The 21406-nt window shown below is 42.0% G+C and overlaps 1 long non-coding RNA gene across 1 annotated transcript in view; it reads left to right on the top strand.

Annotated features, from left to right (window-relative positions):
• LOC146855836 (uncharacterized) overlaps nucleotides 1-21406 on the top strand; it is a 223324-nt gene that overhangs the window by 162685 nt on the left and 39233 nt on the right. The window lies entirely within an intron of this gene.

Below are 21406 nucleotides of genomic sequence, written 5' to 3' on the forward strand. Positions count from 1 at the left end.
GTTTACAGAGTCAAAAAACTAAAATCTAATCTTCTAAAGACTATCCAAAGCAGCTAGGAACTAGCATTGTGATGGTTTCATTTGGTGGGGGACATGTCAGCAGCCGTTTCTTCTTGTGCCCTGCGGCTGTCTAACGTTGGTTATTTTGGGCCATCATATCCTTAGGTTCTGGTCTTCTCTGCAGGGCAGTCTAATTGATCCAATTCCTGCTCTTTCAATTATGGCTAAGAAGTTACAATGGTGGTTGATGCCTTCCTACCTGTCGTAGGGAGTTCATTGTTTTCCTCCTTCCTCACTTTCAGTCACAACAATTGTAGCAGCAGCCGGTGTTGCAGGTCCACCTGTGAGAGTATGTCAGCCCACAATCACTGGCTAAGTTGGGAAGCAGCCCATTCTTCTAATTGAAAGGAATTGGCAACAGGGTGTCCAAATGTTTCAACCTCAGCTGTTGAATTTGGCCGTACTGGCGTTCAAAAAGACAATATAAAAACAAAGGTTTACAACAATGACCTAAGTGGGATCAAGTTGAGGGGTTTAGAAAATCTTATTTACATAATTGGGCCAGGGCAGAGAAACATGGCAAATCTTTTTTGAGCATTCATATAGGAGCTCAGGACAAATGTCAAGCAGAAGCACTCAGCAGGGTATTCTCCTCACCTATTGACTTTTGCTTGTCCCCCCAGCTCTTCTTGAGATTATGTTTGAGGTTTGGCTTTCTAATTTTGAACCTCTTTGCTTCCCAACACAGTACACTATTTCCTCTGTTTTGTTACCAATTTCATGAACTAGAGCAGTGGGCAATATTTGCTGTCTCACGTCAGTGGCCAAGAAGGCTACAGTTTGCTTTCCTTCTGATCCTGCCGGTGCTTTTGTAAATTTGTCAACTGAAAGCTCAGGTTCTACTCATCACACCATTTTTGAGAAGATTGTCTTCATGCCTTCTTCTCAGGCAAATGTTGGTGGAACAAGAATTGATTTTGCCTATTTGCCCCTCTCCTCTGAGCAGTCCAACACTCAGATTGGCGGCTTGGCTTTTGAGAGGTTAGGCCTTCAACTACTGGGTTTTTCCAGGGATCAGGGAGGGGGGGCAGATTCTGTTGTCGATTCTGAAAGCCTACAATAAACTCTGGTCTATATTTCAGAAGTGGTGTCAACTGAGAGGAATTTGTCCTTAGGAGTGTGATAAAGTGTTGATTTTTTACTCTACAGGGTATACACAACGAGTTGGCAGTACCTATCTTAAAGATTTAGTTGGCTGCCATAAAATTTTTTCGAGATCCATGAAATCCCTAAAGGATTAACAGCCTTATGCTCAATGCACTTTTAGGGGGTGGTTGTTACTGAGACTGGTTTCCAAATTGGCTGTTCTGGTTTGGGATTTGCCTTTAGTTCTACTTTCTCTCGGGTTCTATCCCTTTGAGCTGTTGGAACAAGTTTTACAAAAGTTCTTCAATCTCAAAGTTTTCTTTTTGATAGCCATTACATCTGCTAAATGTTTGGGTGAACTAGGTGTTTTCTTATTTTAAAATGTTTTCCATACAGGGTGATTCTCAATTTAGGCACAAAGGGACAAAATTATTACCTAAGGTTTTTCTTAATAAAACTTGACTAAGGAACATACACTTCTTTCTTTTTTAGAGAATCTATTCTTCTGTGCAAGAGAATGCTCTGCACACTCTGGTTGCTCGAAGATCAGTTTTAACGCTCAACAAGGTAGGGTTTGAAACCCACTGTCTCTTCTCTCAATAGGTGGGTCATAATTACTACTACCATTTCTAATTTGTGAGAAGGTATTGTACCATGCTCAAGGATACAAGGTAGGTACTACATTAGGGAAATATGGCCTCTTGGGCAGAGTGTCAGGGGGTTTCAATATTGGAGACATGCAAGACAACCCCTTGTCCGTCTCCCTTATTTTGCACTTCAGATTCCTCTTACGCTGGAATCATGAGTTGCATGTCTGTAAGTGTTCGAAATAACATGAATGGTTTAAAAATTACAGGTTTCTCCTGCTGTTTGTCATCTAAGGGTTGTGTGATTATTAACTATCCCTGGTCAATGGCCGAGTTGATTGGTTTGCTTGGGTACTTCCTCAAAAAGTATGGAAAGAAATGAGAAAGTGGCAAAAGGAGATTGGCTTTTTTACTGGTCATTTCTTTCCCCTGGGCCATTGCCTTCATCTCATTTCTTAAAACCATAATCTGTCCCAATGCTATGGTCTTTTGACCAGACAGGAGGGGCATGAGATGACAGGACGTCTTGGGGGTGTTATCCATTTTTAGAATGGAATGGGTTACTTTAACCAAACAATTGTAAAGAGACATAGGAACGCCTGTCATGGAGGGGCACTGCCTTCATAGTGTAAGGGATGGTGAATTACAGTAAACAAATCATCTCTACCTCCTTCACTAACTCACTGCATCCTCTTGAGTGCGAGTCAGAAATGAAGCACAACCATATTGTGGCCAGTGAGAAAGTTACAGAGGAGACACGCTGTGCTGCAGTGTTGTAGGTTATTCCAGGAGTGATGCTGTTTGTGCCTCACTTTTATTCCTAGTTGCATGAAACTTAGTGGAAAATCCAAGCTTGGGCAGAATGCCAAACATCATATAAAGTCCTTGATCTGGCATTGTTTTGCATTAAAATATGCTATGCTTGTTGCGGTCTTGCAGTATATACAGTCAGATGCCCAGGCTCCATTTTTATTGTCCAAATATGCGCAGATCAAAACTAACTATTTATTTGGTGCATTTGAATTGCTCCAAGACTTTAATAGACAGGACATATGCTGGATTCTTTTTCTGTGTAAAGTACACATTGTAAACATTGCACTCACTAACTGGTGCACGAAAGGTAAACACAATCAATTTTCTGTCTACCCGTGTTGTAATGTTCTCAATTATTAATGAAAAAAACAATGCACATAATGTTTTCAATCTTCTACATTGAGTTAAAAAAATAAACAAAAAATGCCATCTTTTGTCACAGATCACTAAACTTAATTTACATGGGGGGCCAGTAGACATCACTTCCAAGTTTGACTACTACACCCCAAAACTAAAGAATGGTGTCACAGCCAAGACATGGGCAAGGATGTTGAAGGGGACCACCCCATTGAGCCTACAGCTTGGGGGCAATTCAGGGTACCTCATCGTACGGGTACAACAAAGGCTGGTCCTAAGAAGCCATAGATCTACAGTTTTGGGGATGCCTTGGGATTAGGGTTCCTAAATGTAGCCAACATGGAAACAGTACAGGGGTACAAGGAAAGATGGCAGGTATAGCTCAGCAATCCAGACAGATGATATTGTTCCCACTGAATGATTGCCCTTGCAGGGGACCTTTGGACCATCACGGTTGGATTGGCTGATCATTTATAATGCATTTGTGTGTGGTTGTGAAATCTGGACAGGGTAGACTGAATGAAGAATTATGTTCACTTTGAACTTTAAAATAGGAAAAGGGTAGTCTAAAACACAGCTAAGGTAGGAAGTCTGAGTTTGACCTTAATAGGCCATGTTTTCTAATCTAATCAGAAATTAAAAATATAGTGGCCAGTATTTAGCACTTAGTGTGAGGGACCCTTTTTAAACAATGCCACTTGTTTTTTACCCAGATCCCCAATGAATCGATCTGCCAATTTAAGCATTGGCCTGATCTGTATGACTTCCCAAAAATAGAGAGTCAAGACCTTGACACATAGCCATTGTTGTTTCCTTCTTGGAAAGTGCACTGAAGGCTATACATTGAGTTCAATTTGCATTAATCACAAGAGCCCATCCTAGCATTCTACGTTGTTTGCAGATGGTACCGTCAAATGGTATGCTAGATTTCATTAAATATTGCATGACTTTGAATCACATTCAATTCTTAGTTGCAGTACAACAAATTGATTTAATGTAGGATGCTTCCAAAACCTGACAGCAGATTACATGGCCCTCAACATAGTGATAATGTCTTCTGTTATCCTCTGAATCTATCTAAACAGGTATATATAGGCTAAGAGAAGATGTATTACTTCAAACTCACGCTTTTTCAGTATTTGCAGGAGAGTTATGTTTTGTGGAGGTTGATAACATTTTTAGAAGTTTAGTTTGAGACGTTTGTGTGACAATCAGTTGCTGTGGTTGCATTGAATAATGTGTTAAAAGAACATTGTAGCTTCCCTCTTGCTAAAGTTATGATTATCTGGTAAAATTGAGAACAGAAAAGGTCTAATTATTTTCAGTTGGGCTCCCATTCTCTCAAAAGAATTGAACTCTTTTTTCAGCAAGGAATTCCAATCTATCAAATAGCTCAGTGACTGAGTGCATACTCGGGAGAAATCTGCCTTTTGTCATTCTGAAGCCGATCAAATGAGTACTATAATGATGAGTCAAAACAACACACCAGAGATAATTCATTCACAAAAATTATTGTTAAACTCTGATATCCTTTTCCAAAATTCAAACTTTTCACATCCTCAACAACTATGCTACCAAAACACTGTGAGAAATTATGATTATTGAGCAATACTGTTATTGAGCATTTGGTCAACTGTATGGCGTGGATGACCAGATCGTATATGTCTTTTCAGTGAAACTGTGATGGAGAGTGGGTCGGGTAAAACCATTTGGTTTGGTCCAGCAATTTTACTTTCTGAAGTCACTATCCAACAGAATGGCAAAGCAAGAAGCTGGTGCTCCCTCGGGCTCCATGAGACTGAAATTTGGGGTCATGCTGAGGCCTTGAGTTTTGGCACAAAGAGCTTAGAGTGGGACTAACTTGAAAATGGTAGTGAATGGAGCTCCCGTCCCCTCCTGTCACTTTGCTCCATTTTCCTACTCTGTGTGATCTTATTTAAATACTTTTCTTGACTTAAAATGGAGATTTCCTTAGCTTTAGTGAAAGAAAGTCTTGATTGTATTAAAGACATGGAGGCGAGTATTATGCTTTCTTTTCTTGTATTTATTTAAACAGCAGCCAAGATAAACTACATCTCTCCTTATGCTTAGAGAAAAGAACTACAGTATGCAGTCACACTCAATAGCCAATCAAAAAAAGCAACCCTATATATCTCTTGACTGGGAGCAACACATCCTCTTTTCTTGCAGGAGCAGATCAAGAACTTTGAAACATAAGAACAGAAATCATAACAATTGCTAAAGTCAATGGAACAGTAAAAAGATCTCTACTGAAGTCCATGAAAAGTAGACTAAGCAGAGGTTGAACAGAAGAGTCGCCAGAAGTCTGAGTCTTCCTGATTGGAAAAGAACACGTTGAGTGTTGAACAGTGGTGTATTCTAAGGGTATCACTGGGTTGGAAGTCCTTTCTAAGATGTCTGATTTGAGGGTGAGGCAGGCATTATAGGAAAGAAAGGAGGGTTCAAATTCAATTGCAGTGGCATAATACTCACCTCTGTGTCTTAAATAAAATCAAGAATTTCTTTCACTAAACCTAAGAAAATCTTCAGTTTATTACAAGAGCACAGTCGTGGTTCCCGAGGGAGTGCTGCAGGGCAGCGGGGTGGGAGGGTGGCAGCGTGGGGTGTAGTAAACTCCGGCATACGGCTGACCGGAGTTAAGTACATAAATAAATAAATAAAACAAATTACATTGTGTGCGCTGCAACGCTATTTGCGTTGCAGCGGGCACAATGTAATTCGTTTTATTTATTTATTTATGTACTTACTCTGGTCGGCCGTATGCCGGAGTTTACTACCCCCCCCTACCCTCCCCCGCCCCGCCCCACAGCACTCCGTCGAGGAGCGGCGACTGCAAGAGCAGAGTCTCCTATTATGCTAGTTTGAAGCATAACAACTACTGAATTAGCAACATGAGAAATAGGTTTGCAATAAAAAGTTCTACATGTGAAAACATTTGACTAATCAGCAGATTTGAGAATGTCATCCAGAGCCACTCCAGCCCAGAGGGCTTTAGATACCATAGCGACTCTAGTGGAAGTAGCCTCAAAAACTGAGGTGTCAATGCCTGCTATATTCATGAATTACTTGACCCACTGGGTCAAGGTAGGGGAAGAAATAGGTTTGTGATGAGACCTTAAAGAAATCAAGAGCTGAGATGAGGAGGATGTTCTAAATTTTTTGTTTTTGCAATACATTCTCATAAATAATTTCTCACACAGAGTGTAGGCTGAAATGGAAAAAAAAGGATAGAAAACAGGCATTAAGTTTGTTTAAGTTTTTCTGCAAACTTTCAAATTTAAACCCACTGCGGTATATTTAAAAGAAGAGACATCCATAATGAGTTAATATTAGACAGACGTTTTAAAGGAACTAGACAGAGAAGGACAGTTGGTTTTGCAGACAGACATTTCAGTGCTGAGGAGAAATTGTCAGCCTGTTTGAGCCTGATTGAGGTAAAAATATTCAAAATATATAACCTCACACATTGAATTATACTTTGGTAAAACAGGATTTGAAAATCTTGCTAGGCATAATTGTTTTGAAGGAAAGACTTGCCAAGGCTTGTAGATCTGGTCTCCAGCTGTAATAGGAAGGAAGCTGAGTATTTAAATGAGAAGCGAAGAGGTCTGTTGCAAGGGACCAAAACTGGGACCACGTTTTTTCAATATTGAAGTATGAAAACACCAATTGCTTGCAGACCAAAGATTACTGGAGCACCAATCTGCAATTGTATTTGGATTTCCTGGAAGATATTCTGCCTGGACTGAATTTTTTTTTCTGAAGGCAAAAGTCCTAGAAATGTTTGGCTAATTCGGCTAATGGTCATTGTGTACCTCCCAGATGGTTTATCTATTGAACCACTAAGAGATTGTCCAAACAAAGGAGTATGGAGCAACTTATTTTGTGTTTTGCCAAAGTCTGTATCACAAAGATGCCTACAAGCATCTCTAATCAGTTGTATTGCAACAGTGATTCCTCTTGCAACCATGTGCTGCCATTCGAGAGCTGACCACATCTTGAGACCTAACCAGTCCAACTTGCATTGGATTCTAAAACAAGATAAGGTGCTGTAGAGAACATTGCTTTCCATTCCAAGCCTAGTTGTCTAACCACCATTGTAGTTCGTAACAGGACTCTTGATGTAATTTAATGATTTCAGCATAAGACAGACACTTTTGGAGATTGTCAATTCTTAACCTTTGCAAGGCTTGGTAATGCAGGGGACCTGGAAATATGGCTTTGATCGAGGATGCTAGCAGATCCACAATTAGTGCTAAAAGTTTGAGCGATAAAGTGGATTGATTTAACACTTGAGTTATCTCCTTGTTTGTGAGAGAAACTTTCTCCTGTGGAAGTTAAAGAATTCATTTGTCTGAGTGTATTAGGGAACTTAGAAACTCCATCTGTTAAGCAGGCTGTAATGCAGATTTGTCTTTGTCGATGAGGAATCCCAGATTTTGGAGGAGTGTGATAAAGTTTGTCAGTTGAGGTAAGTCTTTGTCTTCAACTAGAGGAAGAAAACCATCTAGGTAAGTGATCAATCTCAAACCCTATGTTCTCATGTGCATTATGACAGGTCTCATGACCTTTTTATGCAATTCACGATCATGCTCAAAGCCACCTTAGTGTTATTCGGAACATCTTATGTTAGCCGGAAGTTAAATAAGTATGTGCAATATTTGATTTCTCATGCCTTAATGGTGGCTCGCTCTTTGATACTCCAATTCTGGAGGTCATTTAATATTCCAACTGTCAACATTTGGGGGTCTATTAGGATGGCAGTCGGAAAATCTCCCCCACTGCCATGGTAGCGGGAAAAGACCGCCTGCAAGGACCGCGGCATAACCGCCGGTCCAATTAGGAAGCTCCGCAGTCCAAATCCGACCCCGGCGGTCGGATTCTGGTGGTCGCTGCCGCCAGCAGACCCGCCACGATGTCAAAAAGAGCATGTCCTGCATATCCTGCACTGAATGGCAGACACTGCACAGTGCCTGCCACCAGGTACAGGGACATGTAGGGGGGTACCATGGGGACCCCCCAGTGCACCCACACCCCCCCAACATATTGGGGGCCCGCAATGAGCCCCCGGAACATGTCTCTGCATGCCTTTCCATGGTGGTTCCACCGCAGCAGAAAGGCTGGCTACCGCCGGCATCATAATCGTGCCGGCGGTGCTTGGCCCTGAACCACAACAATTGTAGCGGTCCAGCTCTTCCCACCCGGCAAGCGGGCGGATTGCAAGCGGCCGAAAGGTGGCGGCCGGAATATCACACCACGTTGGTCACGACCGCAATGCTAATCGGACCGGTGGTTTTCCGGGTTGCACAGCCGGACCGGCGGCGGCCATCCACCCGCCATCCTAATAGACTCCTTGGTATGATAAAATGATGTGGACCAGGGCCTTTGAGGAGCCATATGCATGACAAGCCGGGAATATCAACCCGTTTTCAGCTGTTTGGAAACCATCTGAATCTCTTGAGTGTAACCCATATATGTTTTTTATGTTTTTATTAAGGTATGGCTAATTTGGTGCCAATGAAGTATAAAAATCTTTGCTTTGCCTTACTAAACTCATAATTTGCCATTAATGCACTTTAGGGGAAGATTTTAAATCTCCTGGATAATTGTTTTAGGTCCACGCACTAGATCACTTGTTGTTTTATCAGACCTTTCAGCTGGGAATATTATTTCACTTTATTATCCTTACTTTACTGTGAAGATGTTACTTTTATGAGATTCTTCTTCATGTTTTTGCACTATTCTCAACTTTGCTGATGAACTTATCGTGTTGCACTTTATTCTTTATTGGTGTCTTTTTATAGAGAGCAATTTGCCATCAATTGAATTTTGAATTTTTCAGTTTGTAGAGCGCACAAAACCAAAGGCATAAAAGTGCTGTCATCAGGTAAGGCACCAAAGGAACGGGGGAAAGCCCAATTAAAATAGATGCAGTAAAGCATGATGTTCCCGAACAGAGAAAATATCAGAATAACCAGGTTTTCAACTGCCTGCGAAAGCTTGAACATGACTTTAGAATTCTGAGATTTCCCGGAAATGTGTTCCACAGCCTTGCGGCTGCCACTGAGAAAGCTCGCTCCCCAATCTGGCTTTCTGGAACTTTGGGACAATCACCTTTCCCCGTCCCACAGACCTCAAAAGCCTGCTGGGCGCATACCAATTGAAGGTGGCCCCAAGATAACATGAGCCCTGCAGATGCAGAACCTTAAATACCAGGCACAGGGCTTTTGAAGTTACCCGCCAGTTTTGCCAGAGGGGTGACATAAGTTAACTAAGGTAGGACTGAGGGAAGAAGCCTGTGAAAATCCACAGGAAAGCTGAAAAGGTTTAGCTCTACACCCCCCGCAGCTGCCTATCAGGGACCTATTAGTAAGTAAAGAAACCAACAGGTCTAAGGCAACATCATTCAGCCCTGCCTGTTGCAGCCTTTGCACCAACAGAGATGGAGCTATGGTGTCAAAGGCTGCAAACAGGTCGAGCATGACCAAAATGGGCGCACCACCCTGATCCACAAATCGAATCAGACGCTGCCAGTAGAGCAGATTCAATGCTGTGGTTCCTCCTAAACTCTTTTTGAGAAGGATCCAGAAGTTTGTGGTCAATAAAGAACTGTTCCTGGTTGATATGCTTCTCCAGGATTTGTGCTGGGGCAGGCCGCAAAGAAATCGGATGGAGATTTTGAAAATCTCCCGGATCTCCATTTATTTTTTTCTTGAGGGGGATGAAAATCGCCTCCTTCCAGCACTAAGGGTGCACTCCAGATTCCAGAACCTGAGAATAGACTTTCTCCAAATATTCAGCAACTAAATCTGGGGACAATTGAAGTACCCTAGGTGGGCAAGCATCATGTGGCGATCCTGAAGTGGTTTGTCATAAGAGGCTTTTAATTTTAATCAAAGCCAAGCGAAAGAACCTGGTTAAGCAGCTATTGTGAGACAGTCTAGTGGTTTTGCTTTTCACAGAAAAAGCATCTGGCATGTCATTGGGCTCCGGAAAATCTGTAAAAACCTTTACGTTTGTGTTCCTAAAGAATCCAGCCACCTTATTGAAAAATTCTTGAGAATTCTCCAATGCTTGTTGGGTTGGGGAGACATGACATTGCTAACAGCGTTGGCTAATTCCTTCGGGGAATTAATAGCTGATCTTATATTCTGAGAGAAAAAAGACAATTTAGCTTCATTAATGGGGCTTTTATATTTCCGAATTAAGTCCTTATGTTTCTTCTTCTCTTCCAAGTTAGGAGCCATTCTCCATCTCTGTTCCTGTCTCCAACATTGCTTTTGGAGATCTTAAAGTGCTTCTGAAACATACTGGGCTAAGGTTTTCCTTCTACCACTTCAGGTGGAGTTTTTAAAGTTGCATATTATATTTTTTTGTTTTTATGTCCACGTACTATGACACTTTATTTGATCAAACTCTCTGTCTAGGATTATCATTGAACAATAATATTCTTTATCTACTGAGAAGATGTTAAATGTATTAGATTGGTTCTCAAGTTTTTGCGCTACAGCAAGTTACTTCACTTTGTTGCTGAATTTTTCGGTGCTGCACAACATTCTTTTTCAGATTTTTTTGGGGGGGGTGATTAGAACGGTTGCTTGTGCTAAGGCACTGTGGCACCTCACAAATATGTATCGCCTGAAGAACTGCACTACGATTGTTATGGGATTTGGGCTTCTTTTGTTGATGTTTTTATTTTTATTCAATTCTGCTCAATAAAAACACCAAAGTGTCATACACAGACTGAAGGGAAGGCTTTTGAACTGATATAACGTGTCTCCCATCTGAAATCAGATATATTTTCTGAATGATTGGTGAATTGGAATTGATACCTAAGCATCCTGCAGATCTAAGCGTACCATCCAATCGTTCTCATTTGAAGAATCCCCGAAGTGGATTAACATTTCGATTTTGAAATGGTGGTAAACTACATAATTGTGGAAGGTTTTCAAAATAATTGCCTGCTGGAATTTTTTGGTTTTCTCTTGAACCAGAAATATTGTTCTTACAAACTCTGATGCATCAAGAGGAGATATCTCTATTGCCTGTTTGTGAAGAAGGGGCTGAATCTCTTGAGTCACTATAAGTTATTGTTCTTTGGGAAAAGAACGAGGATGAGGAAATGAATTTCGGACCAGTGTGGCACAAAGTTCTATTCAGTAACCATGCACGGTTTGAAGCACCCATGGGAAGGGACAGTCTTAAGGTACCTCCCACTGGACGATGGACAGAAAGTAAAGCACTTTCCTGGGTTTTGGAACTCTCTATTTCTGAACCTCTATGCCTCTGAGGGTAAAACTGTGGCTTGAAGTCTTGATGCCATCTGAAGGAGTCTCTGGTTAGGTTGAATCCATCTGTTGCGGTGTAACGGGTGACAAGCGACTCCTGCATTTGCCGCCTCTGCCAAAAACCAGATGCCTAAAGCTTTGTAGACAAAAGAGTGCACTTTATCTATTGAAGCAAAGGTAGCCACATATTTGCTCAGATCTTTGATAAAGACATCTCCAAAGGACAAGCCATTAGTTTCCTGACCTACCTCCTTATTTGACACATTACCCAATTTGGGGTCAGTCTTTAAAAGTAAGCTCTTGCGTTGTTGTTGCGCCATAGCTGAATTGGCATTGCCTAAGATACAGATTGCTCTCTTCACCCAGTAAGTTGAGATTAAAGGATCAACTTGTGTGCCCGCAGTTCTTGCTTTTTCTGCCAGATCAAAGTTCCTGATAAGAGGACCTGTAAGTTCCAAACGTCTATCACCACAATTAGTCCCTGCCTTGTCTACTCCTTTTTTGGGATCCTTTTCAAATTTAGTGTGACAGAGAAGCATACTTGGATCTATTGTGTGAGTGCCAGTTATGTTATTGGGCAATGAAGACCGTGGACATTTAGAGTGGAGTCTGTTACAAGATATTTTGTCCAAAGGTTGTCTCAATTTATTTGAGACTCATAATGATATGTGCCAATAAAGAGACCATTCTGTTAAATTTGGGTGACGTATTGGAGAAGGGTCAAAGGTTGGTTGACATGAAACATCAAGGAACGTATTGCCCATAGAATTAGAATTAGTATTGGAATTAGAGAAAGAAGACTCTTCCAATTTATTAAAAACCCTTTTTAGCCTCTTCTCCCGAGGACTAGACCAGATCATTATGTGTGGACCATCTTTATCCATGTTATTAACTGTTTCAACCATACCATTATCCATGTCACGTAATTCTATAATCTAAATAGGTAGTTCAATTTTATTCAACACATTACCCACCTCGGAGAGAGGTTCTAAATTTGGAGAGTCATTGGTTTTGTCAATTTTTCCTGAAAGACATTTTTTAACCTTCTTTGAACCTATATCTTTTGAATTGGCATCTCCTGCTAATATTTTATGCATGAAGGCTTCAGTTGTCTTGGATACATTTGTTATAGAATCTGAAATATCCTGCTGTACAGAGTCTTTAATAAAGGAAGTAAGATTGTCTCTGAAGATGTGAGCATCCTCTTTTCAGAATATGACTCCATTTTCAAATAAGTTAGCAGTTAAATGAGGCTAATAGATCAAGTTAGTAATGAGTGCAGTGGAAAAACAATAAAATAGTCAATTATATATATTTTACATTTTTTAAATCATCATTCTAGATGTAGTCTGAGAAATTAATTGAAGCGTTTTGTCTTTAAAATGAATAGGAGCAGTCTCTACTCCCTTACTGAATATTGCCTACCATCGAGGTAAAGTGGCAGGCTCCAAGAACAGGCAGGCCTTAGGGCGTGGTGTATTCAGAACGGCATGCCCAGGATTATGGAAACAGCTTCCAGTAATGAATCTTTATGGGCTGTCCGAGTAAGGGTGATGCCCCTTCTAAGGCACGGCTTTGCAACACGAGGAGTGAGAGAGAATGAAGGCCGCAGTGAGCTGAAGAGCGGGCACAAAGTGGCAGTGAACGTATAGAAGTTCCTGAGAGGATCCTGAGGAGAATCTCTCTCAGTGAGCATGCAAAAGACAACTGGGCTGGCCTAAATGAGGTAAAACTACTGATGAAACAAATCACGGAAGATATATAACCACAAAGGAAAAATACAAGGTCATTGAACAGATTTACATTATATAAGGAATAAAAAGAGATGATTAAGTACTTATCTTGACTGCGAACAGTAAGAAAACAGAACTTGTTTCTTCCCATCAAGAGAGTTCCTTTTATTTGATTAGTTATTGACTTTAAGACTGCATACTCTATTTCTTTTCTCTAAGAATGACGGCTCCCTTTGATAGTGGCCTTGGAATTTATATTATTGTCATTTGGAGGCTGAATATATTATAAGTCTCAGTCTCAAATTTTGTAGAAGTTGAAGAAGGTGTTCTTGGATGTGCCAAATACCCCCAAATGATAATGAGGTCCAGTTGTGAAAATGGAAGCCATTGATTTAATGAGGTGATAGGCTTCTCTACTACTTCTTCTTGCAACAGGAAAGTGTCCGATTCCACTGGGAGGGCTATTTCCTCTTTCAATGTGCTCTACTGTCCTCGCATTCCATGTGAAAAACAGGGGGGGGGGAGTTTCCTTCACCCTTTGCAAGCAACTTCTAGAGTTTTGGGTTCAACATAAAATAAGAAACCAGTGTTCAGTCCTTTCTGAGGCAAGAACACTGTTTTGTTCTCTTTACATACTTTAGGTTCCAGTCAGTTTTCTTATTTTCAGGGATTGGAACCTGAAAATGTTTGAGGTAACTCAACAGTGATTGGCGGGGTCCTTGAACTTTTCCTTACATAGTCCCCATGCTTAGTTCTCCCCAATTTTAGGAACTTTCCCTGATGTATGGTCAGAACTATTGCACAAAGCACTGTTCATAGTCCTTTTGAAGGTGGTGGAAGTGTAACTTAGCTTCTGGATCTCATCCTGCCTACCCATATGCCTGCCTGTTAAATAACGTACTTTCTTATCACCATCAGTAAAAACCTAACCTAAATGCTCCTTCGCTTATGATATACTAATTGTTTTTCCACAATGGATCTTTATTGAGTGTTAAACAAAGTAGGTAGTCACACTGCATCAACTCTGGGTAAGGGCTGGGCTCACCACATACAAAATATCCAGTGTGCAGGTGGGAGAGGAAAAACATCTGCTTATGCTCTAAACAGCATGTGAGTGTACAGCACACGTTTAATCTTGAGCGAACAAAAACAACTTACAACAGGGACGTATTCATCTATTTGTGCCAGTGCAGCAAAGCTAAGCATTTGCGTCTGTCACAGCATACGTTCTCCATGTCATGGGTTGTCCCTTGTCATGCTTCGTGCCATATGAGGTCTTGATGCAGTGGCCCCTTGTAATTCCCTTGACTGCATCCCAGTCCACTGTCAGAGGCCGTCTCCTCATTATCTTCAAACTATTGCGCAATGTATGTTGCTAAAGTGTCGTGAAATACTGCATCATGCAGTTCCCAAGGGTTTCGTTTCCAGGCAGACATCTGTGTGTGCTGTCTGCCCCAAAGTATTGTCATCCTGAAAGGACTAGCCAGGTAGAGTGCGGCCTAACCTTTCAGTGGCTGATATATTTAGCGTCATCTCCGCATTGCAGAGGAAGCGGTCAATTCTAGTATGTAACTGGTGTACCATTGACAAATAGGAGTATTCCACCTCGGGGTGCATGGAGCGCCAAATGTCATGCAAGTGTGACAGAGAAAGCAATTCTTTGAAAGAGCCTGCAGACCTGATTGGCGATGCTCTCTGTAGTGGGGGAGAGTGATGCATCTCAGGTGGTACCATAAACACAGTTGAAGTTCTCTCCCCATATGCTTGGCGCAGTCAGGTCATGCAACATAGTGGGTGACAGGCTATCCAAAAACAGACGTTGACTATGGTTTTGTGCTTACAGTGCCATCAGAGTGAGTAGCACTCCATCCAGTTACTCCTCCACCACTACATATCGCCCCTCTGGGTCAACCAACCTGTCAGTGATCACCAGGGGGACACCCAGATGAGAACTCCCCTTGTATTTACCAAATGTCTAGTCTGTTTTAAGATCTCTGGGATTGTCATGTGGGTGTCTGGGGGTGTCACAGCGTTCCATTTTAAATAAAGGATACTCTCTCCTGATTGGCAAATTCAGGGTGGTGGCAAACGAAGGACAACAAAATGTTCACTCTATCCGGCCGCCATACTAGTAAGGTGATGTGTCAATGTTAATTGTTCCACTGTCATATCGACTTTCATGCCATATTGTATACTTATGTTGGAAAATCAAATGAAAGTCACAAATCCTTACAATCAGAAGAGAGTAGCCTTTACTTAAAATGGAACGCTGCGCATCAAATAATGACACTTTAAGCACTGGGGAAAGCTGTCGGCTGAAACGTGTCTGCAATTAAAACAAGCATTGGCATAGCCAATAGGTCTCGCCTCTGGGACCTTATAAGTGTTTGGTCAGAGCTATTGGTTTTGCCAATGTCTTTAAGCTATGTTGTAGAGAAGCATGGCTGCTGTGCAGCATGTTGAAAAGTTATAATAAAAAAGTGTTATAAGCATTTTTGTTACCTTTATATATAACCAAGAAGACAGTATGTACAACTGAACGACCCTATTAAACAAGGATTGGAAATACAATGTTTTGCATTTGCTTGAGTTAGAGCTATTGGCATTGTAAATGAATGTTTTTTAACTATATGTTATGGAGTGTATGTATGTGGCGTGTAGTGGAATTACGTGGGTTGGATTGGAATTGTTAGTTTTGCAATTGTGTGGTGTGAAGTGAATTTGTGTAGTGTAATTATGTGGTATGCTGAGCAGTGGAAATATGTGGACAATAATTATGTGCTATTGAGTGTACTGGAATTATGTGGAGTGGGATGTGTGTTATGTAGTGTAACTATGTGGAATGGTATTTTGTGTTGTGGAGTGGTATGTAGTGGAGTTTAATTATGTGGTGTGCTGTTTAATTTTGTGGCATGATGTGGAATTTTGTGGTGTGGATTGGATATATGTGGTGTGTTGGGTAATTGTGTTGTAGAGTTGAATTATGTGGTTTGGTGTCGAATTTTGTGGTGTGAATTGGAAATGTGAGGAGTTGAATTGTGTGGAATGAAGAAACTGTGTGGATAATCAACGCTAACTACACAGAACTAATCACAGAAGCAACCAGCTTTTGGTAAAGTGCAGGACCTAGTAACAAGTTTAACTCACCCTGCTGGCCCGATTATTGAAATTATTTTAAATAACAAGAACGCAACTCGTGAGCCAAACAGCTCGACAAGCACTTCGCGTAGCTGTTTAGTCATTTTACTACACCTTCATACAGATTTGAAGGCATGGTATCTTAATTGTGAAGTTGATCCATGTCACACACCACATCTTCAATGAGCCAGTGTTTAACCAACCACTATTTATCACGTTATGATTTTTATACAATATTAAAAGCAGTACTACAAGTCCCTGATTGCAATGTATTGTTAAAAAGCTAGCGCTGTCTGAACGTGTTGCATATAGAATAAACTCTTGTCAGTTAAAAATGGATGTCTTTGTTGGGAGTAGAAGCAATATGTTGGCATGTACAGTAATGTCTTGCCTGCCAGGATCTACGAGTATGTTAGTAGCAGCTCGGACGCATGCCATGGCTTGAGCACAGTTCAGAGATGCATGACAGCTGATGGTTCGGAGTTGAAGGGGGCTCATTAAGGAGGTAGTTGAACTCACTCACCAGCTGGAGCATCAGCATGACTGCAGAATGCTAGGTACAACTCAGAAGCACCAGTTATCTGTTGGCTTCAGCCACGGCTCGTGGTACCAGTGGCTCGCACAGCACACTTGGGAGTAGCTAAGTAGGCATCCAAGTGACGGGGAATAGCTGCCGTGCAGGCAAACACAGAATTAGTCAGAGTCACATGCTCACATTGTTTTCAGCAGGACATTCATCAGAAGTTGATTGCGAGAGGTGAGGAAATGTAAACAAAAATACAGTACAATTCAGCATTTTTAGTAGCAGTCCACTAGAGAAGACATGACCAGAAGGGGGATACTATGCTACAGTCTGAACACTGGTGTTTATTTTTCTTCCAATTCTTTTTCTTTGATTGCACTGTGATGGATGCTCTGGCTAATCCTACCATGTCCTCGAGTGAACTTGTCCCTATGTAACAACACTGAAATGGAAGTGTACAAATAAAACAGCACAGGCTGCTGGGAGGGGGAGAAGAAACGGGCACCGGTGGATGGGGTCAGAAGAAACAGACACGAGGTTGTGTGGAGACTCCGAAGCAGTTCCGTGTGGATGAGTAAGAGCCTGCTCTTTTAGCTTTGGATGTTTAATGCGTTAATAGAGAGAAGCAGTTAAAGTGCATGAAAAAAGTGTGGGAACTGTGATCCTGAGTACAGTGGGGGTGGGATCAGTGATTTTGGGGAGGAGAGGGGGAGGAGGCACATTCGTTCGGGTAGCAGATTTCCTGGAGGCAGCTTTCATGGAGATACCAACACTTTGCCTTTTGGTGAAAGTTTTTGAATAACTATTATTAAAAGAGGCAGCCACATTTGAATTTCAAACATTTTACCAAAAATTCAAGTGGAAAAGAAAAAAATAACAAAAGAATGCAGAATTTTAATAATAAAAAAGAGCTGGCTCCTTTTCGGTTGTCTTGTCGCAAACATTTAATTGGCTCCAACACAGATTATATTGGATGACGCATGCTATTGTTAATAACATTGATGCTGGTGGATGGCGAGTTTGGGTACACAAGCTGTCAAATCAATCTAGACATGACTAAGATCTGGTGTAGCTCCCAAAAGCCACTGAAGAGCAGCATTCTTGCCCGTGCTTCTCTCTGCGCATCCCCCTGAATGTTAACCATTTTCAAGAGAAAGTCTAATTAAAGTTTCAACAATTACTTTTTATATAAGGCTGTTCCACAGTAACCTTTACACTGATTGCTCATTAAAGATGTGAAATGGACATAAAGAAATAAACATGCTCGCAGCGAAGGGTGACTTGCTTGCTGCGGCTCATACCTCACTCCACATTTTGGGACCTTCGATCTGGTGACATAAGGCTGACTGGAGTGAAGCAGGGCATTAAAGAATCACACTAAAAGCTTGAAAACGGAACTATTCCACTTATGGCTGAAGTCACAAATGGTAAAAGCAAACGAGGTGTATCAAACTGGAAGCAGCCAGCGGGAGGGGCCAGGCAGGCGGGGCTTTGGCAGATTCTAATTCCAGACCGGGAGGAGGGCCAGCGCGCTCTGTGCTCGAGGCTCAGTATATATAGAGGGGAACTTGCCTGCACTCCTGCAAAACACTTCCTGCCCCTATTACAAATATTGCCCAGTCAAGTGATTGTAAATAGAGCTGAGGGTTGTTTACCTGAAGCAGCCTGCAGGGGAGGTGGAGCTTTGGCGAGATGCAAATTCCACGACTATGCTGAGAAGCCGAGACCAGGAGGAGGGGCCAGCGAGCACTGTGCTCGACGAGAAGGAAAGGTAAATTGTTCACCAAAACTAACCCAGATATCTAAATGGCGGCTTCCTGTTTGCTGCGTGAAAATAACTGGTGCTACATCGATAAAAAGATATATGGGAAACATAAAAGTGAAAACATTACTATACATGCCATAACACAATCGCTGGGCGGGTGCGTGACAATATTTAAAGAGGAGAGCCTTCTCATGCCACCATGCAAAGAAAGAACAACAAGAAGAAACAAGCATTTGGCCGCGCGGCCATAAAAGTAACGGCCGCGCGGCCGTGAAAATCAAAGTAATAGCGATCGCGATCAAAGCGAAAGTGATCGCGATCGCTTGGACGGGAGCGCTGTGTGGCAAGCACGCGAGTGGTGCGCGCGCAGCAGTGATTGGCGGCTGCGCGCGTGCACGCTCACGTGCACTCAAGCTTTAGGCCACAGGCAGCACTTTAAAAATCCCAACTACAAAATGTCTCTCCAAGCCAGCGCATGCGCTGGGCTCAGCGAGACCTAAAAGTGTACTACAAGCCCACCCCTGGAGTGCCTTGCGTGTGCTGAAATTCTGCATGAGCTGGAGTATTAAACGTGAGTCCCATCCTCACGACTAAAAGGCACCCGCTGTTTTGGTGGGATCAGAGCTGCAATTTACAACAGGCGGCCAGAACCTTCTCAGCAAGATATTTTCGCTGATCGGAGGATTGTGAATTATTCAAATTCATGGCATGCAGTAATTGTACTGCTGCCTGCGAACTCGTCTTGGTACTAAACCCAGAGGCTTGGTGAGGGGTGTGCAACGCGCAGCATATGTGTGGCTGCCCAAGTGGGGCAGAAATACAAGAATGGACTGAGACAGTGTGGCATGCTTTGAAAGAAAGGATTTGTGACTTTCATTTGATTTTTCAACATAAGTATACAATGTGGCATGAAAGTCGATATGACAGTGGAACAATTAACATTGACACATCACCTTACTAGTATGGCAGCCGAATAGAGAGAACATTTCTTTTGTCCTCCTTAGTTTGCCACCACCCTGAATCTGCCAATCAGGAAAGAGTATCCTTTATTTAAAATGGAACGCTGTGCATCAAATAATTACACTTTAAGCACTGAGGAAAGCTGTTGGCTGAAACGCGTCTGCAATTAAAAAAGTGTACTACAAGCCCACCCTGTAAGTGCCTTGCGTGTGCTGAAATTCTGCATGTGCTGGAGAGAAAATATATATTATATATATATATATATATATCTATATATATATATATATTACTCAACAAAGTGCCCGAAAGCATTTAGAAGGGCACCTGACACCACTTTCGCCTTCAGGCCTGATTATGCAGCTCAGTCTCGTACCCCAGCCATTATTCTTTTCGCCTGACGCGTTTCGAGGCTTCACGCCTCTTCTTCTCGGGCTGCTAAGGAAAGGCATCACAGGCTCACAGGAATGTATTTCCGGCACCTGGACTCGCTAAGTGCAGTGTCAGATAGGTGCATTCTGGGATTTAAAGTTTCAACTGTGAGCAAACAATAAAAACCTTAAGTAGGTGTGGTGCACAGTCCCAATTAAAAAGCTGTTGGTTCTCCTTAGTAGGATGTGGAGTACAATAGACCAGCTCAATCCGCATTTGAAGTGATGTGCTGCGCAGAATTCGAAGAGGTTTCGCTCCCCCAGCCTCTCCGATACGATGGAGATGGTGCCCCTCCCAGGACAGGGCTGCCCTGTAAATAGATTACTCAACAAAGTGCCCGAAACATTTAGAAGGGCACTTGACATCACTTTCGCTTTCCGGCCTGATTATGCAGCTTAGTCTCGTACCCCAGCCATAACTCTTTTTGCCGACGCGTTTCGAGGCTTCACGCCTCTTCTTCTCGGGCTGCTAAGGAAAGCCATCACAGGCTCACAGGAATGTATTTCCGGCATCTTTTATTTCAACTACCGGCACCTGGACTCGCTAAGTGCAGTGTCAGATAGGTGCATTCTGGGATTTAAAGTTCCAACTGTGAGCAGACAACAATTTAATTAGATATATGTAAATAAATATATATATTTATTAATACATTTGTGTGTTTTATTTTTGAAAATAAGTATAATTGTTATATTTCTTTTAAAAACAATTACATATGTTTATTTTTTAATATATTTTTATTTTTTATATATTTAATGTTTACTTTTAAATTAAAAATAAAATTTTAAAGATATTTTAGAAAACAATTTAGTGACAAAGATATTTTTTTTCCTGATACTTTTGTTATTTACATGATAACTATAAGATGACGATATTTTTGACATCGATATTTATGTCACATTATTTCTGTATGACGATATTTTCAGAATTGATATTGCCGTCACCCAGGGAAGCCAAGACCACTTTCTCTTGAGCCAGTAGCACCAGTGCCTGCCTGCTTGCCAATCCCAGTGTGCCCTGTGAAGAACAGGAGAGTGTTGGAGGGAGTGAGATCCAGTGGAGAGCTCTGCTGAGAGGACTCCCAGTGGAAGGAGTGAGGAAGATAGCAGAGCATTGAACTTGTCATTGCTTGTTTGCAGGATCAAGTCGGCACACCCGTATGCAAGGAGAGGGCTGCCCTGATATCAGCAGTGGACTAAGTGCTGTGCGGGAAGCATTAAGCCTGTACTGCCTCAGTATAGCAACCCCGTATAGCAGGAGGAACCACCGTGGAAGTAGTTGCTGACAGCAAAGTGCCAATACCTCACCTGTGCAGGCCTTAGCAGCGAGTCCGCAACCTCATATGCCAGGAGGGGCCGCCAGGGTATAGGCTGCTGTGCAGTGAAGACTGACACCTTGCCAGCGGGTACCACGACAACCCTGTATAGCAGGAGGGGCTGCTGGTAGCTTGGGCTGTCACCTTGAGAATTGAAAGTTGTAACCAAGTTTAATTAATCATTGAGACCTATGCGACCTGAGAATGCTGAGATTACATTGCCTCATCAGTGGGACCAGATTGGGAGCGCCAGGTTCAAACCTCCCTCACCCGTTTGGGGAATGCTGAACTTACTGTGATGACGGAAGCCCACGAGCACCTCTGATCACTGAGC

The sequence above is a fragment of the Triturus cristatus genome, chromosome 4_1 (assembly GCF_964204655.1).
Source record: "Triturus cristatus chromosome 4_1, aTriCri1.1, whole genome shotgun sequence".
Lineage (NCBI taxonomy): Eukaryota > Metazoa > Chordata > Amphibia > Caudata > Salamandridae > Triturus > Triturus cristatus.